Genomic DNA, 17,514 nt, shown 5'->3' on the forward strand with positions numbered 1-17,514 from the left:
TCTTTCAGCCTGATTCCTTCAGCCTGATTCCTTCAGCTTGCAATTCTTAATCTATTGGGAGCACAGAGCTGAAGCCAGATACAATATTAATGATAAACATTAGCCCTCAAAAATTGCTAAATCTTTTTCCAGCTTTTGATGTTCCCTCTTCAATAAAATGTTGTTTCTTCCTGTTCCTTATCTACTCCTTGCCTTCTGTGAGCATGGGAGCCCATCTTTTTTTGAATTATGGGTCTTCATCAGCATATGGTGATTGTTGCCCTCTTCATCAAATATCCTAGGTGTCTCAGTACGCCTTAAACAGATCAAAACAAATTTTCCTCATTCTCCATCTTCTGAAATGGCTGTTGAGTACTGTACAGTTTGTCCCAGCTCCTTCGGATCTGACACCAATTAACATATCAAGAAACATGGCACACAGACCCTAAAGAATATGTGTGAAATCTGAAAAAAATACAGACTAAGGGGAAGAGCAAGTACAGAGAGAGTAATGAGGAATGATAAATTTGCAATAGAATGGAGTTATTAAGCTTCTTGTGAATATAAGTTGAATTCACTGGGTGATATTGGGTCCAAATAATTGGAGAGAATTTTTAAAATGTTGACAGTCTCATCACACACACAGACACACAGACACACACACAAACATTTTGGCAGGAGAAAGTCTGTTCAGCCTTAACTGCATTTTTCCCTAGATGAGCTACCGAAGAGGAAAAAAGATAAATTTTTTCCTGCAGGTCTAGGCTACTCGAGCTGCAGGGAGTTGAAGGTGTGCATCTCCTTTTTAATGGCTTGGATATTCCCCAAATGTGCCAGGCTGGCTTAGTGGCCATCTGTCTGAATTGACTGTGTTGTCCCTGGCTCCAGTGACCACCCAGCCTGAACTCTGCAAGGGGGGCTGCCTGCCTGTGGTTGGTTTCTTCCCCAAATAGCTCTGAAGTGTGGCTTGGTGTGTGCTCTAAGTAAAATTATGCTACTGTTCAGTTCTCCTCTTGATTAAAATGTATCTTTCAGCATTTAAGGGTGGGCAGTGACTTCCTGGGATTAGAAAGGGAAGTGAACTGGCTGGAAAGCAGCAAGGAAAGAAGTTGTTTACGAGTAGTGTGAGGGCAGAGTAGCATGTGTTGCTGAAATCTGGGGTTTGGCTGCATTACTCAACTCCAGTTACAGATCTGCTAAATGCGTTCCGAGTCCCGTTTTCTTTTTTATTAGCACACACAAGGACGCTTTTACCAGAAGAATGATTAATCTGCTGTGGTATCCCAGATAAATTTCAGGAGAGCAGGCTCCCTTGGGCTGACAGTGTATCGTTTGCCTCAGGACAAATGCCCTCACAGCCTGTCAAGTTGGCTGAACACAGGCTTCTGAAGAATTGGACTTTTTCAACATGTAAGTTTTCACTCAGCATAACAATTTTTATTCCCATAATAAATGTTCTGAATAGCTTTGGAAATCCTCTCATGGCTGTGGCAGGAGAGGCACCACCATTCACAGGAAGTACATATACTATAAACTCACAAGTACAATCACTACTTAAGAGGTGTGTGTGAAACATTAGTGAGTACACTGAGGTGCCCCTTCACTAATTTATAGAAACTGAAAACTCGGTTGTTTTGAAGGCATGAATGTTGCAGTGTTTGTCAACTTAATGAACAAGAATTGCTCTCATCTCTGTTTCTATTTCACAAAGAAATAAGTTGATAAAAGAAACCTATTGTAAGTCTTTTAATGAGCAATTTTTAAAGCAGTCAAAATATTGGCTGATTTTAAAAGTTGGTGGGGTTTTTTTGTTTGTTTGGTTTGGTTTTTGTTTCTGTTTTTAATAGATATATGTGTATGCTTAGAATATGAAAAGAAAGTATTTTCAGCCTCCAGAGTCATTGGAGTGGATTGTAACCTTCTCTTACAAGTAGAGGACAAGATTTTGAAAGTTTGGCCCAGGCTTTGATACAGACATGTTTTCTGCCAGTAGCAATTAATATCATCCTCAGATGAGTCGGATAACGTTCTCAGTTGCACTGGAATCTAATCAATTTTTCTAAAACATCTAAAGATCCTTGGATGGGAAACAGCATCTGATTCAGATACTGAATCTATAGTTTCTGAAATTTTCTGTCTGTACACCTTTCTGCCTCAATATATTTGCATCTCAGTGGAAAGGGAAGGGAAAGAAAAAGAAAAGAAAAGAAAAGAAAAGAAAAGAAAAGAAAAGAAAAGAAAAGAAAAGAAAAGAAAAGAAAAGAAAAGAAAAGAAAAGAAAAGAAAAGAAAAGAAAAGAAAAGAAAAGAAAAGAAAAGAAAAGAAAAGAAAAGAAAAGAAAAGAAAAGAAAAGAAAAGAAAAGAAAAGAGAAAAGAAAAGAATTGAGTTTGAGCTTGGACTAGCTTTTCTTCTGTCTTTGGTCCTCACTAGTGCTGTGCCACACCTTCTGGCTTTTCTCCTTTTTTTTTTTCCTCAGGATATTAAGAAAATGCCCAGCTTATTTTAATGGTCATAGAATGAGAAAATGAAATATCAAAAATATTTTTGATGTAAATTAGTTATTTTCTTATGCTGAAGAAGCAGCTTTTTTGATGGCAGTGGCTTCTGGTGCATTTATCTTCCTCCACTGATCTCATCAGGGTGCCAGATGAGCCATCCTGACAGGGCCTGAACCAGCTGGGTCCAATATTAATGAGGAAAGGGACCTGTTAATTGTAGCAAGTGGTTCAGAGACCAGTGCTTCAAAGCTAATTCAGCCAGATGAGACTGAACCTCCCTGTGCACTGTTTTTCACATGATCTTTTATAATCTGTTGAAGAAAAATTCTATATAGAGACACAGAATTTTCAATGAAGTTATTTTTGCCATTAAGGATGAGCACTGTGACCTGCCATCTTCATCTCATGAGCAGAAGACTGAATGATTAACCAGGGTTATCCTAGCAAATGATGGTTTATTTTCTTTTCCAGCCATAAGATGAATTGAATCTAGACCAGAGCATGGGGGGTTTTCAATTATTTTTTGTGAACCCGTCTCCTTCAGCTTTGACTTGGTGGTTTTTAACACTCAAAGGGAAATAACTCTCTGCTAAAAGTCTATTTTGCTGTAAATTGCAGGGCTTAAACTGACATTCTGGATATTGCAGTGAACTTCTTGGTCTCTTAGGCTTGCTATTCAATACTCTCATTTTGCTTCCTTTATTCTGAGAAATATATGATGGTTATATGAAATTTTAAACTTTTGCTCAGGCACAGTGTAGAAACTCATGGTTCTCAGATGTGCAAGACATTTCTCCTCTTTTATATCTGGTAGAGCACTCACTAGCTGCTGGTTTTGAGGGAAAGATCTTTGGCACCAGGTAGGTCCTAGGAATTTTGGCACAAAGTCTTTTTGTTGTAAGCTAGAAAGTAATTCACTAGGAGCTGTTGTCAGCAATGATTGTTGCAGCTCACCAAGGGGAGGTTTCTGTGAAGAAGGTCTTTGTCATCCTGGGATTCTCCTTTAGCAGTTCCAGCTGTGAAGACAGCAGGGTGTTCATTGCTGCTAGGCACCACGGGGGTATGAAAAAGGGAATATCTTCTGAGCAATTTCCAGTCTTTGTTCAAAAGTTGAAGAAGTATTTTCTTCATAGGCATTATTTCACAGAGAAGGAAGTGATGGATCAAATATTTCTAAGTGTAGGATGCAAGTGCACTTAAGATCTTTTTGAATCTTTTTCAAAATAAGCAGTAATTTGGTTTACACTCTGGGGTTTATAAAAAATAAGATAGGAAAGGAAATAATAATTTCAAAAGGTGTTTATTTTGTATGTGTTTTATTTAAGCATGTCTGTAAATTTGGTTATCCTATTCACAAATGAAAACATTATGTGAAGGATATTGTGATTTCAGAAAAGTTTGTAAGATACCACTAGAAGTTATTTGGACAGTTACGTTTTCTGAGGTTTCTGAAAATCCACAACTATGATTATCCTCAGTAAGAGTCCTTTCCTTTCCATCCATAGTAGTGCTCACTAAAGTCTTTTTATAGCCTAGGTTTACTGACTGTGTCAATTCACTGGCAGTTGTCTTTGAGCTTCTTGTATAGTGCACAGTAATATTACTTAAGAATAAAAAACCTTGTTAATGATTTTATAGTTTTTGTTAGGAACTTATGGTTGTGAGCTAATAATATCCTAGTTCACAACTGTCATTTCCATCTCTGTCATCGCTTGGCCTCTGGAATTTATATCTGTGTTTTATAAGGCAGTGTTCAGGATCTTTATTTTTATGTAGCCTTTTGCCCATTCTAGCCAGGACTATTTGTATTCAAATAAAGATTTTTTCACATTATGTACCCACTTCCACTCATCTTTGGACAGGAACACTTAGAACATTATCAATATTACATTTCACAACAAATCATCAGCTAGTTGAAACTGGCAGATGAAAATGTTTGGTTCCATTAAGTCATCCCATTCTTTCTTCACTGGCCAATGTGTCATTTATAGCTGTGGTAAAATCACAGAATCACAGAATAATGAGGTTGGAAGAAACCTCTAAGATCATTGAGTCCAACCTATGCCCTAACACCTTAACACCAGTCTTTTTTTAAACACATCCAGAGATGGTGATTCTACCACCTCCCTGGGAAAAGCATTCCAGTACTTTATTATTCTTTCAGTTAAAAATTTCTTCCTAATATCCAACCTATCCCTTCCCTGACGTAGCTTGAGACTGTGTTCTCTGGTTCTGAGGACATAATTAGTTCATAATTAGTTCAAAGCATGAAGAATTTCAACAACCCATGTTCAGTAGTTACCAAGTATTGATGAAGGAATCAAAATGGACAAAGCTTTCAGCTGAAAATCTGTCACATGATGGAAACCTGTATAGGTTTTCTGAGGTTTTCAACTTTGTTTATTCCTGTTGTAGGCAGGATCTGGGACTTACTAAGGAATTTGTGGACAGAGCAACTGCATCAAAGATTCTGCAATCTCTGCATCAGGACAGCATGCTTTTTCTTTACATCTGTGATGAAATTTCCGTGAAAGACATTGTGATTAATGACTACAAATCTGAAAGAGATCACACCAAACTCCAAGGTTTAGTGTAACTCAGATTCATGGACAAGGTGACGTGAGACATACTAAAATAAAAGGAATCTTTCCCATGTTGTGGCTTCCCAGCTGTTTCACAGCTTTTGGATTCAACCACATTACACCTCGCATAGCAGATTTGGGTCTGCAAAAGATCACTTTCTGTCAAGTAACTGTGCTCTTATACAAAGTGGCCATTTTAACCTTGTTCCTTCAGTTTGTCTGCTCTGTGATCAATATCACAGTCTAGACCTGGATGACTGCAGAATCTGATTGCAGCTTAATTTCCCACAAGAGTAGCTAGACCTGCTGAAACAGCTTGAATATGCAGCACTGAATAAGCAGGCTGAGTGACAAATGTCCTCACACCATATTGGGAAGCCCAATTAGCAGAGTGCATCTTGCTGTGTTATTTTTCTCCCTATTGCATTTTGGAAGGATTAAGCTCTGGGACAGTCATTGTTAAGTAAAGGAAAATAACATTGGAATCCATTACTGAATAAATAAAAATCCATTACTGAATAAAGGAAACTGTAAAAGTGCATGTGGTTTTTTAAAAAATTTTTCAGTTTATATAAGTGTATATAAGATTAGCCTTAAATACTTGAGGATAAACTGGCAGTATGTTAAACTCTTAACATCCACTAAGGGCTTTTACCCAATTCTTTGCTAGGTTTAAGTGGGGCAGTGGAAAACATTACCTTCCCTACCAATCCTTTTCAGAGTCACTGTCAGGATGACACTGTCCCCACAGTGTGGTTGGAGGTGCATCTGCCTGCAGGCAAAAAGCACTGATGAGAACAGCAAGCTCATTATTTGGTTTGACTGCATGCACTGGCTAATGAGGATGGGTAACTTCATTTCGGGTGGCATCTGCTTTTCCTAATGCCAGCAGGGTCCCTGTCTGCTCTGCCTGTGAGCTGTCTCCTGCAAGGCTGCACTTTGAGGCTCATCTTAGGTCAAGCCTCAGTCAACACCAGTTGACATTAAAATGCTGGGCTGTAATTTGCAGGGCTTTAAAGATGCTTCATTGTTACCTCTGTCCTTGCTGCACACTTGGGTAGAGAGTCTGAAGGGAAAACTTGGGGCCAGTGATTGCATCCACTGTCAAAACTCAAGCCCTTGGTATGTGTGAGTCAGTGAGAGAGCTCTTGGTCTGGTTTGCCAGATGAAGTGATCTTGTCCCTCCAGGTTTTGATGGATGAAGGGGAAGGTATCAGAAGCTTCTTTTCCCTGGACAGGCAGCCAGGAAGGGAAGGCAAGAGCAGGAGTGTGCCAGGGGATGTGCTCAAATGATTCACCTCTGTTAGGTATTGCCTTAGCTCCCTTCAGCAGCAAATACAAGCCAAAGGAGCCTCAGGGTACATTTATGCAGAAGATTGGGTTGCACACCTTATCCCACTATGGGCACTCTTGGCTGAACTAATTTCTAGGACTCAGCTTTCAGTTCTTGTGCCAGCTATCCCTGTTGAAGGTAACAAAGAACCTTCATATTACTTTACTTTTTATGCTGAGACCTAACTAATTCAGCTGTGGAGGTGTCAGTGAAAACAAGAGCAAATAAAGAAAATGGATGTGGGGAAGGAAGGGAAGTATTGAAGACAAAGGGCTTAGGTACCTCCCAACTGGGGATCACTCATACAATGGGCCATTAAAATTTAGCTGAGTCGAGTATATTGTTTTTAATTTGTATTCCCATAACATACTCTGTTATGGAGGGTGTATGCAGCAAATGCATATTAATGATGCTACACATTTGCATATTATAGATCCATAATACCAAGGGTGTAGTAAAAATCTTTATTAAAAGTGGTGACTATGCAGCAGTCAATTTTCTCTGTATCTCAACCATTTTAATGCCCTTTTTTTGCACACACACACACACACACACACACACACACACACACACACAGACACACACACACTCTCTACAACTGATAGCTATACTACATTAAGGGACTAATGACCTGCAAAATTCCATTTATAAAAGATGAAGAAATGTTAGATTTATGTGGGGAATCATCAAATTATCTCTTCTTCTGGAAGATTTCCAGTTCTTTGTTCCTTTGTTCTAAAATTTTTAAACCAATAAGCTGACAAATGCAATATAGTTAAAATATATATTTAAATCCACTTCAGATTTAGTGCCAGGAGAAGATTACCCTGAATTTAGTTTTCAGGATAGTTTGTATGGCTGAGATACATATTTCTGCTGCTCAATATTTTAACATGAAAAGTAGCCCCATCTGGGCTAGCTGTGGATTTAGTTAGCAGTCCTTAACTAAGGAAAACTTCAGCATTACTTCAGCATGTCTGAGCAGACATATCCTTTTCTGGATTACACTTTGAACAAAATATGGCAAATTTGCCTCCCATCACTACTGTTCATGGAAGTTGCTACTGATTCAAGAGAACTTAGAAATGTGGTAAAAAATGGAGTATCCTGGTCAGTTATACTACAATATAAGCAAAAGTCTTGGTTGCCATACCTCAGTCTTGGTGAATTAAGGTTTTATATGTTAGAGTTGAAATTGTGGCCCAGATTCATGGAGCCATAGAGCAGCTTGGGTTGGAAAGGACCTTAAAGATCATTTGGTTCCAAACCCCTGTCATAGTCTAGCTGGGGTACCTTCCACTAGACCAGGTTTCTTTGAGCTTCACTAAAACCTTTGAAGTTCTCTGTAGAGCCTAAAGGCCAGGGACAGGAAAATATTTCCACTCCATTTTGAATGGATTTTTGTGTGCTGAGGAATCACTTGTAGCTGTTTCTCACTAGAATAGAATCATGGCAAAAATGGGGAAAAGTGGACTCCAAGCTCATGGTGAAAGAAGTGGATTTTGGGAGGTCTGGCTGACAGCAAGAGGCTTCTTTCTCAGAGGGCCCGACGCAGTTTCCCATCAGCCGGTTTTTGTATGGACATGTGCTGAGAATTAAATGGTGTCTGAGACAATACTGGGCCTGGACCTGAAGTGTTTCACTCACTCCATCCCATCTTCTCTTTCCTAAAGAAGGCGCCACCTCTGATAACCAGACGGAGCAGGAGATGTGTGGTTCCACAATGCCAGTGGATCCGTGTCTCACTGTGGCTCCCCACCCTCACCTCTGTCACAGTGCAGGAGGTACCTCACAGCTCCTCTGCCTCAGAGATTAAAAGCCCAAGCTGTCTTCCACTGTGTTCACAGGTCTTCCCACTGACCTCAGTGTGTGCTGGAGCATACCCTAATTTATAGAAACAAAATGATCTTTACAAACCTAAAAAGGCTAAAGTAGTGTGCTGCTCAATGTCTGTATATCCTCAGCAATACTTTCTTTAAGAACAACAAATCAGATGTTTGAGAAAACAATTTTCCATTCTTCAGATACTGTCTGACTTCATGAGTGAGATTCATATTTTCAGCTTATGCATATATCCTCATCCCTTGCTTATTAAAGCATAAAAAAAATGAAACACTATAGGGTAAAAGCAGGTAAGGGTCTACATTTTAAGTAAATATATCGTTCCTACTTTGCATTTATTTTTTTAAAATCTACAGGAGTGTTGCTGTAAAACTGTCAGATTTAATTTTTATCTGAAAAACAAAGAAAATGAAGAAAAACAGTGAAAACCAAAAATTGTATTGTTCTTGGTGAGGAAGGATATCTCCCCTGTGTCCTGTGTGCCTGCAGCAGTTGTCCATGACTTCCCATTCCTTGGGATACTTGCAGGTCTATTCAATGTACTATAGAGATGTCAGAGCAGAATTATGTCAGTGAATTCTGTCCATCCATCTGCCCTGCATAAGGTTTATGTGAGGGTTAAGGTTTAAACGTCAGGGCAGTGACCAAAAAGTCATCCCAGATATATGTGGATTTACAGTTGTGTGATGTGAGGACTGAAATAGCAAAATCCACCTTAAATTTTATTTTCACCTAAAAATATTCTTCCATTGCTGTAATCCAGCTGATTTTTTGTGAGTGAAACTAATTGGGGCAGAAGAATATCATGAGTGGCTAGAAAAGAAATGGGTAAAATGGGTATAGTTTTTCAGGGAAATTTAGAGGATGCAGTATGTTATTAGCCTTCCTGACAGTCTGGTGGAGGCACATACTTTACATCCTGACTTAGTTTTATTCGGTCCCATAGGGATTCTTCATGAACAAAAAGTGGAAGCAAGAAGAGAAGCGTCAAGACCTCACTATTTTTTCCTTAGTCACTCAAAGGACCAGTTGCCCCATCCTAGTCCCTTTAGACCTGAAGGGAGTTTTACCAGTGACGTTAATGGGAACAGGATCTGGCCCAGTAGCTGGCTATTTTGGAATTTCTTCTGTGGCCCTTACTGCATTGTTGCCGAGAGTACAGAACATCCTTGCCTCCTGTTTTTCACCCCTTACTATTTCCTCAGAATACTTAGGCAGAGAGTGACTGTAAATGCTTAACCTTTGTCAATGGCAGCCGTTCAACTGAGTTTGGCTGCCTCCCTCTATTTCCTTGTGGACACTGATTTAAGAATCCATCCAAAACATTTGTTCAGAAGGATATGACTAACATGAGAATCTGTCACTGTGTAAACACAGCGACCAAAAACTATTTGGCAGTGGTTTGGATCTGCTGGCTAATAACTGGGTATTTACATTTGATTTAACAGCACCAGTTGTGATGATCTAATGTCGCTTAGTTTTTTTTGGGGATAGCTCATCAGATTTTTTTCATTTTACAATGATTCAGCATAATAATATGAGAGATAAAGAACATATAAAGAAAAGTACATATTTCAGTAAGTAATATAAAATTTTGGTTAGGACCACATTGGGAATGATGTGCTGAGCTCACACCAGAAGAGCAACGCCTACATTTACTGGAAATATTGCAGAAAGAGTGAGTGAAGTCATTGAAAACAAATTGCCATTCCCTTCCTAAATAGGCTTGGGCTGGAAAATGGTCCTCTGGGTTGTGACCAGACTTAGCCTTAACAGCCAGTTTGCCCCAGAGAAACTGAGTAAATTCTCTTGGGAAACCAATCTGAAAAATATGGATGAGAATTTTTGAAAAGAGGAGTGATACAAGAATATAACACAGTCAAAAATATATCAAAAGCCATAAACTATTTTCCATTGTTTGGGCAGTTTCAAAAGAGAACATTCATCTATTAATGCTTTTATCACTGCAGCAGGTATAAGGTTACACTGATCCAACTGTGTCAAAAGTTAAGTGAACAACACCTGTATCACTGCCTGACTGAAATACACATTACTCACTATCAAGAAAGTTATAAAGTCTGTGAAACCTTAATGATACAGATCCAAGTACATATTGATAAGCTTGAAGGACATATGACTTTATTAACTTGTGTACCTTCTACTGGCATTGTTTTCAGAGTGTTGTAAAAGAGTAGGGAAATATTGTGCAATAGTTGGCGTGAACAAATTTGCTTTTGATTCTTCTCCAAAAAACTTCTGCTGCTGAAGATGTTATGAACATGTTTGAGGACAAGATCTTTTCCTGCCCACTCAAGCAGTACCCAGTTAGTTTGTTTGCAAAAAGCAGAAAAATTCTCATTTCCCCCCACACACACATGCCTCAGATCACCCCAACAGATCTGAGGAGATATGGAAAGTCCAATAATGTGGTCTGAGAACCACAGGAATGACAGACTTTTCCACCAGCTTTCTAAATCTAATAATGGCAAAGATGATTCTGTGCACAGAACCATCACCATGGATAGTCCTCCTGGTGCTCAGTACCTTCAGCTTTTCACATTTGTAATCCTTTATTTTGTTCCTTGATAACTGGTGAAAAAAAATTATGTGACATATACTTTCAGCTTAGGTTAGATCTTACTCTGGCACATTCACTTCTGTGCAGTACATTTCTTCTTTTAAATCGTTCATTTCACACTGACAAGCATTTTAGCTAGAAAGCTGTGAGATGCTATGATAGAATCATAGAAATTAGGAGTCATCAAATCCATCCTTGTGCCTTAGGGGAGGAGAAAGTAAAGAGATGACAGAAGACCAGAAAATAGCAATACTGTGCTACACAAATATTCATTGTTACCAGCCAAGTAACTGCAGATGGGAGCAGTATATATGTTTTATTTGTTTGTTGGTTTTGGTTTTGTTTTTGTGTTTTTTTTTTTCTTTCTGACAATTCACTCTAAAAATTAAAATCTGCTATATAATTTCTTTCTATGATTTTTTAAAAAATATTTTACTCCAGTCTATAATCCTTGCTTCCTGCATGGATCTCCATGAGGACAGCTAAAGCTTCTGGGCTCAGCTGCCACTTACAATGTGTAGATCCTTCTATGTCCAAGAAATAATGACAGGCCTCTGTTTTGGAGACTTCAATATTTCTAAAATTAGCAGGAGTGGAGTTTGATATCTGTGGGGAAATTTGGTAGGGAGAAAGGGAGGAGAGGAATACAGAACACTCGTACTCTAGTGTGAAACTTATTTTTCATTGAAATCCCTCCGTCGCTGTCTTTCCTTGGTAGAGCTGGCCAAGTCATCTAGCAACAATGAGTCTTTTTTGCCAATGTCACCTTTTTATTATTTCTCCACTCACTGTGATGGCAATAAAAGACTGCTTCAGAAAGAAAAATATTCTCAAGATCTTGCCCTGCAGTGTTCTGGAGACGTGATTAACTTTCCATAGATATAGACAGCTCCAAACTCATTCAAAGCAAGGGCCTTGAGTCTAGATTTTGGATATTTTGGATATTTTCCAAGGCAAAAATGAAACAGAAGCATCTGGATGTTCTGCATGCACACTGCAGCAGTAGTGGGCTGTCATTCCCAGAGGCTGGACACGCCTTTCATCCTCCCCTTAATAGCACTCCCCAAAGAGGTGGATTTATCTCTCCCACCTCATTCCTCTTCCCAACCTAAGCAGTGAATGCTCTTACCCTCCCATCTGGAGGCTCTACTGTTCCCTGGCATTGCAGATTATCAGGCACAGCTCTTCCAGCGTGGTAGTTAACCTGGTTAGAGCAGGCTGGGGACTGCCTGTGGGAGCTTCTCCACCAATAAATCAGATGGGTGGTAAAGATTTCCAGTTTGGATGCAGTGATGAACAGCTGTGGGGAGTAAATGTCTCAGCTGGAACAGCTGGAGCTGAAAGAGGATGTGTGACTATGTCCTGAGACAGCCAGTCAGTCTCAGACAGCTACGTAACAGGAGTAACTGAGCTGTTCTTATACAATTTCCAGGCACTTAAACAAAAGTATTACCCCAAAACCTGCCTCAGTCACCATTAAAATACTAGAGCGTCTTGCCATCTGTTCCCCAATTAGACAACAAATATGTCTAATTAACCTCTCTTTATTTTCTCTCTCAGATACCCAGAAAAGGAGTAAAAGATGTCTTAGAAGCTGATTGTGGAGAGGAGCTCTAAATACACTGTTGCAAATACAAAATTACTCCCTTAAAAAAAAAAAAGTATAAAAAGCTTAAAATTTCGCAAGACCTAGTCACAACGCCAAGAACAGCTCTAGTAAATTGTAACGGGCAAAAATAAATCCAGATGAGTTTTTTTCAGAAAAACCCAAGAAACAAAATAGTCAAGAACCTCATGTGCAAACACTACACCTGTAGAAGGTGTAGTGTATACTCTGCTACCAATTTATCTCAAGCTTCAGATGAAAGTATCTTGAACAGGGGTAACATCTGATAAACATTTACCTTATTTAATTTATTAATATTTGTGGGGGACTTTTTTTTTATATTGCAGGCCATGTGTATGATTTCCAAAAAAAGCAATAGGTTACTGTGCTTCCAATTCTGTATTGAAGACTTTCTGAAGTCTGAAATATTTCTTAAACTCCCTCAACTGCTATAGGCAGAGGCTGTAGCCAGCTGGTAACATCAGTCTGATACATCCCATTAGGGAGGCTTGCTTTCCAGCTGCCAGTAGTTTTTCATATCTTTAATGAACTGGTGTTTAATACTCTACCTTAGGTGCCTGTTTCAAATGGTTTTTTGTTTGTTTGTTTTTTCCTAAATAGAAGCTAGTTTCATGAATGAAGCTGGGAGAAAAAACCCAACAAAACAAAACAAACAAACCAGAGGTGGTTCAGTTTGGTTTTGTTGTAGTTAAAGGAAAAAAAAGAAAGAAAGAAAAAAGGTGGAGAAGTTGTTTCTTGAAATTTCTAATGCTTCATGGTTCAGAGTAAGGTTTTGACTTTTAGAAACACTTAACACTTGTTTTGTGGCCAGGCTTTGGCAGTGCCCACAAGAGCAGCCCACATTTTCATTCAATGCATTTGTTTATGTGTCAGTCTGCTGATAAAGCAAATCTCTGCAAAATCCTCTGAAAAAGCTTCTGGTTCTCCTTCAGGGCTCTTCATAGAAAGGATGACAATCATCTACCACTATCAGTTTCTGCTTTAAGCTTAGTGGCAGAGGCAGATCTCAGGTTTCCAGCTCCCCAGTGATTTGTGTGGGTGTCAGCATTTCTCTGTGCAATAGAAAGCCTACAAAGTCTATCCTTTTTCATCATTTGATAATTTAAAAACTTGGAAAATTACATTTTTAGGAAATACACAAAGCGAATATAGATGCAATTTCAAGGCATGTAATAAAAATTCAGATTTAAGGCTGTCTTAGTGATCTTAATTCAACCCTATTATGCATATTGATACAATAATAAAAAAAGTCTTTACACCTGATTTTTTTCGTGCCAAAGATGGTGCGATATTCGTTATATAAAATGTGTATGCTCAGGACCATGTAGCAAAAGAAGAATCCTTAGAAGAGATACAGGTCAAAGGACTGGGACATGGTATAAGGAGGAGACCTACAAAATATTAACCACCTGATCGGGGTAGATGTTTCAAGAAATGGAAAGATATAAATAGAAGGAAAATAGGCATTGTGTGCTAAAGACACATACCACTGTGCACAGACATATCTCTCTGCTCCTCGTCTTGATTCTCTCTGCATGGGAGGTGATTTTACAGAGGATGTAATTGCTGTTTCCTGGTGACTCGGGCATTGGCTCTTCCACACCACATTTGCAGACACAAGCCTTTCAATTCAGCATTCACTTTCTGTTTCAGAAGGCACTTCAGATGAAGATTTACATTCGGAAGCATGATGAAACAAATTGGGACAGTTTTCTTTAGCATCATTTGTGTAAAATATTGCCGCAGGGACAGAAAAATTACCTTGATCATGAAATAATGTCTGAGATGGATTATATCACACAGTTCTCTCCCTTTGGCAGTGTTTTGCTGATGCTCCCTTGAAAACCAGTCAGAATTTACATCCTCTATATGCATTCATATACACATATTATATTCAATTGTCTGTCTTTAAAGCAAAATATATTTTTTAAACCTGTAAAATTATAGATATAATTTTGCTTCTGCACTTAGCTGGTGTAATTTAGGTCCCTGGAACAGGTAGAAAGACTGCACCCTATATTACTGAGATATAAAATACAGTAGGTGAAAAAATACCTCATTGATGTCATAGCATATATTTAATATATTATGGAAAGCAGAGCTTACTCTCCTGTATTGTTTGATGCCAGGAGAAAGAAAAATATCATTCTCGCTCATAAAATTTAAGCAATGCTACATTCTCTGTGTCCCAGACCTACAATGTCACAAAATTGGTACCTCTTGCCTCTTATGGTTCTTACTAATAATTAAATCTCAATGACATAAAGCAAGAACTTCCAAGAACCACACTGTGCTTTGTGTTCCCCTAATGGAAAGGAGATATCAGGAGCAAAAGAAACTTAATTGAAGCACTCTGCTTTCTTGATTGTTCTTGGGCACCAGAGTAGCCCTTTGAGTGTGGGGATAACCAGGCAGAACATTCCTGAGGCTGCTGTAATTTATGCAAGGTATTGGACTGACATCTGGCTGTTTCCAGACTCCAGGGGAAGATATAAGTGGCTTAAAGCCAGTTTTGCCTGTTCTAGTGATGAGAGCAGCTCAGAAAAATCAGAAATTCTGGCACTTAAGCATACAAATTATAATAATAGTATTTTGGGGCAGAGGAAAAAATAGATGCCAGGCTGAGCAAATGTGGCCCAGTAGTGATGCACAAACAAAACCCCATCTGCTGGAGACTTTGGAAGCCTTTAAGACATAGACTTTTGGGTTCATAGATTTTTAATAAAATACATGAATCACCAGGGCAAGATTAGAGACTGATAATTCAACTGTGACTTGTATTTTGATTTCTTTTTAAAGCCTGGCACTTCCAAATGGTAACAGTAAGGTTTCTGTTTGCCTTCACAAATCTGCCTTACTTTACTGTTTGGATTATAAAACAGTAATGAAAAGGGGCTGGTGGGATAGTCCTGTACTCCCACCTTCATCTTTCTGTGTGCTGACATTTCAGGATAAACTGTCTTTCCAGAAAACTGCAACAAGAAACATTGCAGTTAGAATATGCTGATTTTTGATGTTCACTAAATGCACAGAAGGTATGTTGTATGGAATTCCTGCCATCTCAAAACCTTCTTTTTTGGCCATTGACACATGCCACTAACATAACTTACACATATTTTGTGGTTTTGCTCTGTGAAGGAAGTATTAAGCTTTGAGACACTGTAATAAATTTGTTTGGTTTTGATAGAGATTGGCTGCCTGAATGCTACCATTTTTATCAGCTATAAATCGCTCCACCAGCTGTGGGACGAACGACCTTTCAGAGTCAATTTTGCCTTAAACCACATAAATCATTTGCAACGATTCCTTCAAGAGATGTCAGTTCTTTCTCCTGTGTAAATTTGTCTGAAAACTCATTTTCTAATGAATTGTATCATTCTCACTCTAGAGAGAGTTCACAAATAATGCCCTGCAAATGCTTGAAATTTTAGGCAGCCTGGTTACCAGCTTACCCGTGTGCTGTTTTCTGTGGTGGCTATAGGATGGCCAGATGCAGCAGTACAAAGCAAGCCTATGTTTGAAATGCAATATTAATGTCACTGTCAGAGCTTTTTGGGCCAGCCTGAAATGTGGATCCTGGGTACCCTGTGCTAACAATCCATTCATGAATAGAGACAACACGGTGACAACACTTTGTGATTTCAGCTTGGGGCTCATCGACCCTTTCTGGGGACAGAGGGAACCACACTGGGTTTCTGCCTTGTGGGAAACTATATAATCACTGACACAGCAGTGTGAACTCCATTTTTCTGAAAGGGACCCAACTGCACAACGATTGAGTGGTCAAGACTATAACAAGGTCACAATAAGGGCTAGACTTAATCTAAATTTTAATCCAGTATTGAAAAACTGTACTCCTCTCTAACTTAAACAAAAGTTATTGGAAATCTCCTTTCAATTAATACTGGTGAGACTGAGCCAGCTTTTGCTGCCATTCAGTTTAATATTTCCTAATCTTTCTATTTTCTCCTTTCTGTAGTGTATGTCATAGACTTTTCCTATCCTGGGGTGAAAATAATTGAGCAGTTAACAGAACTATCAATATCAGAGCTAACCTCTTTTCTGTGGTAAAATGGCATTGTGTTAATCTCCCTAAAAGAGAGCCACCTCCCTCAGAGTGTCTGAGGATGGTGTTTAGTTAAATAAACTAAACACCATCTCAGGTCTCAGTGACCCTCTGAGGACCTTTGAGGCATACTGGCCATATCACTTAGAGGTGAAATAGAGAAATATTTTCAGATAGAAAAAAGAGGGAATTTCTCTTATCTAATTTTCTTAATTCTTTCTGAAACTGAATGGAAACCAAAGATATTCCCCGAAATTAAACTCTGAAACATTTATATGTTCTAATGCAGACCCTGCAAGTTAGCAGGTACCAACCTGAGAAATAACATCGGTGAGTGGTACCTGCCCTACTGACAGCTAACCCCAGAGAGCAGTTTTCCTCACTGTGGAAGAGGCACAGATAAGTCTCTTAAGGCAGATGAAGTAGATAAAATACTTGAATCCAATCTTCCACCTCCTTGTTGTGCTACTGGTAGGTTTAATCTCAATCTCCTGACTCCTGGACCAGCCCAGTTCACTTTTCTGTCTGTGGTGAAAGACTCTCGCTGATAGACTTGTCCTGGAACTGTACTGTCCTCACAATTTGTAGAGATGATAAAGCCTGATTTTGACAATTCTGTCCTGCCCTTCTACACATTTAAGTGACACAGAGAGTTACTGATCCTGGCCTGCTTCCACAGAAATGACATTGTTGGGTCTGGGATTGAGCTTTTTGTATGACATTAGAAAAAAGAGCCCCTTGCCTCCGCTCTGCTGAGAGGTGTAAAAACATCATCATCATTCTTAGAACAAATACTTTTTTTTCCCCCTGAGCCAGCTTGGATAAGCTTGTACTGAGTAGTTTACAACAGCTTTTCATGTGGATGTCACTCTCACAAAAACAAGGATGGAATAAGAAAATGGTTATTTACACACCTATTTACATCCATCTCTCCCCATGAGAAGACAGGACTTTTCCTGCTCTGTATCTCAGTCAGTGCTTAGAAGACTGGCATTATGCCTGCCATTG

General features: G+C 39.0%; 1 long non-coding RNA gene across 1 annotated transcript in view; it reads left to right on the plus strand.

Moving 5' to 3' along the window:
• Positions 1-1,227: 1,227 nt before the first annotated feature.
• The window catches only part of LOC132333329 (uncharacterized), a 29,469-nt gene continuing 13,182 nt past the window's right edge, over positions 1,228-17,514 (plus strand). The window contains exon 1 of the long non-coding RNA XR_009488144.1: positions 1,228-1,389. This is a non-coding gene — a long non-coding RNA (uncharacterized LOC132333329). The remainder of the gene's footprint in view (positions 1,390-17,514) is intronic.

The sequence above is a fragment of the Haemorhous mexicanus genome, chromosome 1, assembly GCF_027477595.1.
Source record: "Haemorhous mexicanus isolate bHaeMex1 chromosome 1, bHaeMex1.pri, whole genome shotgun sequence".
Lineage (NCBI taxonomy): Eukaryota > Metazoa > Chordata > Aves > Passeriformes > Fringillidae > Haemorhous > Haemorhous mexicanus.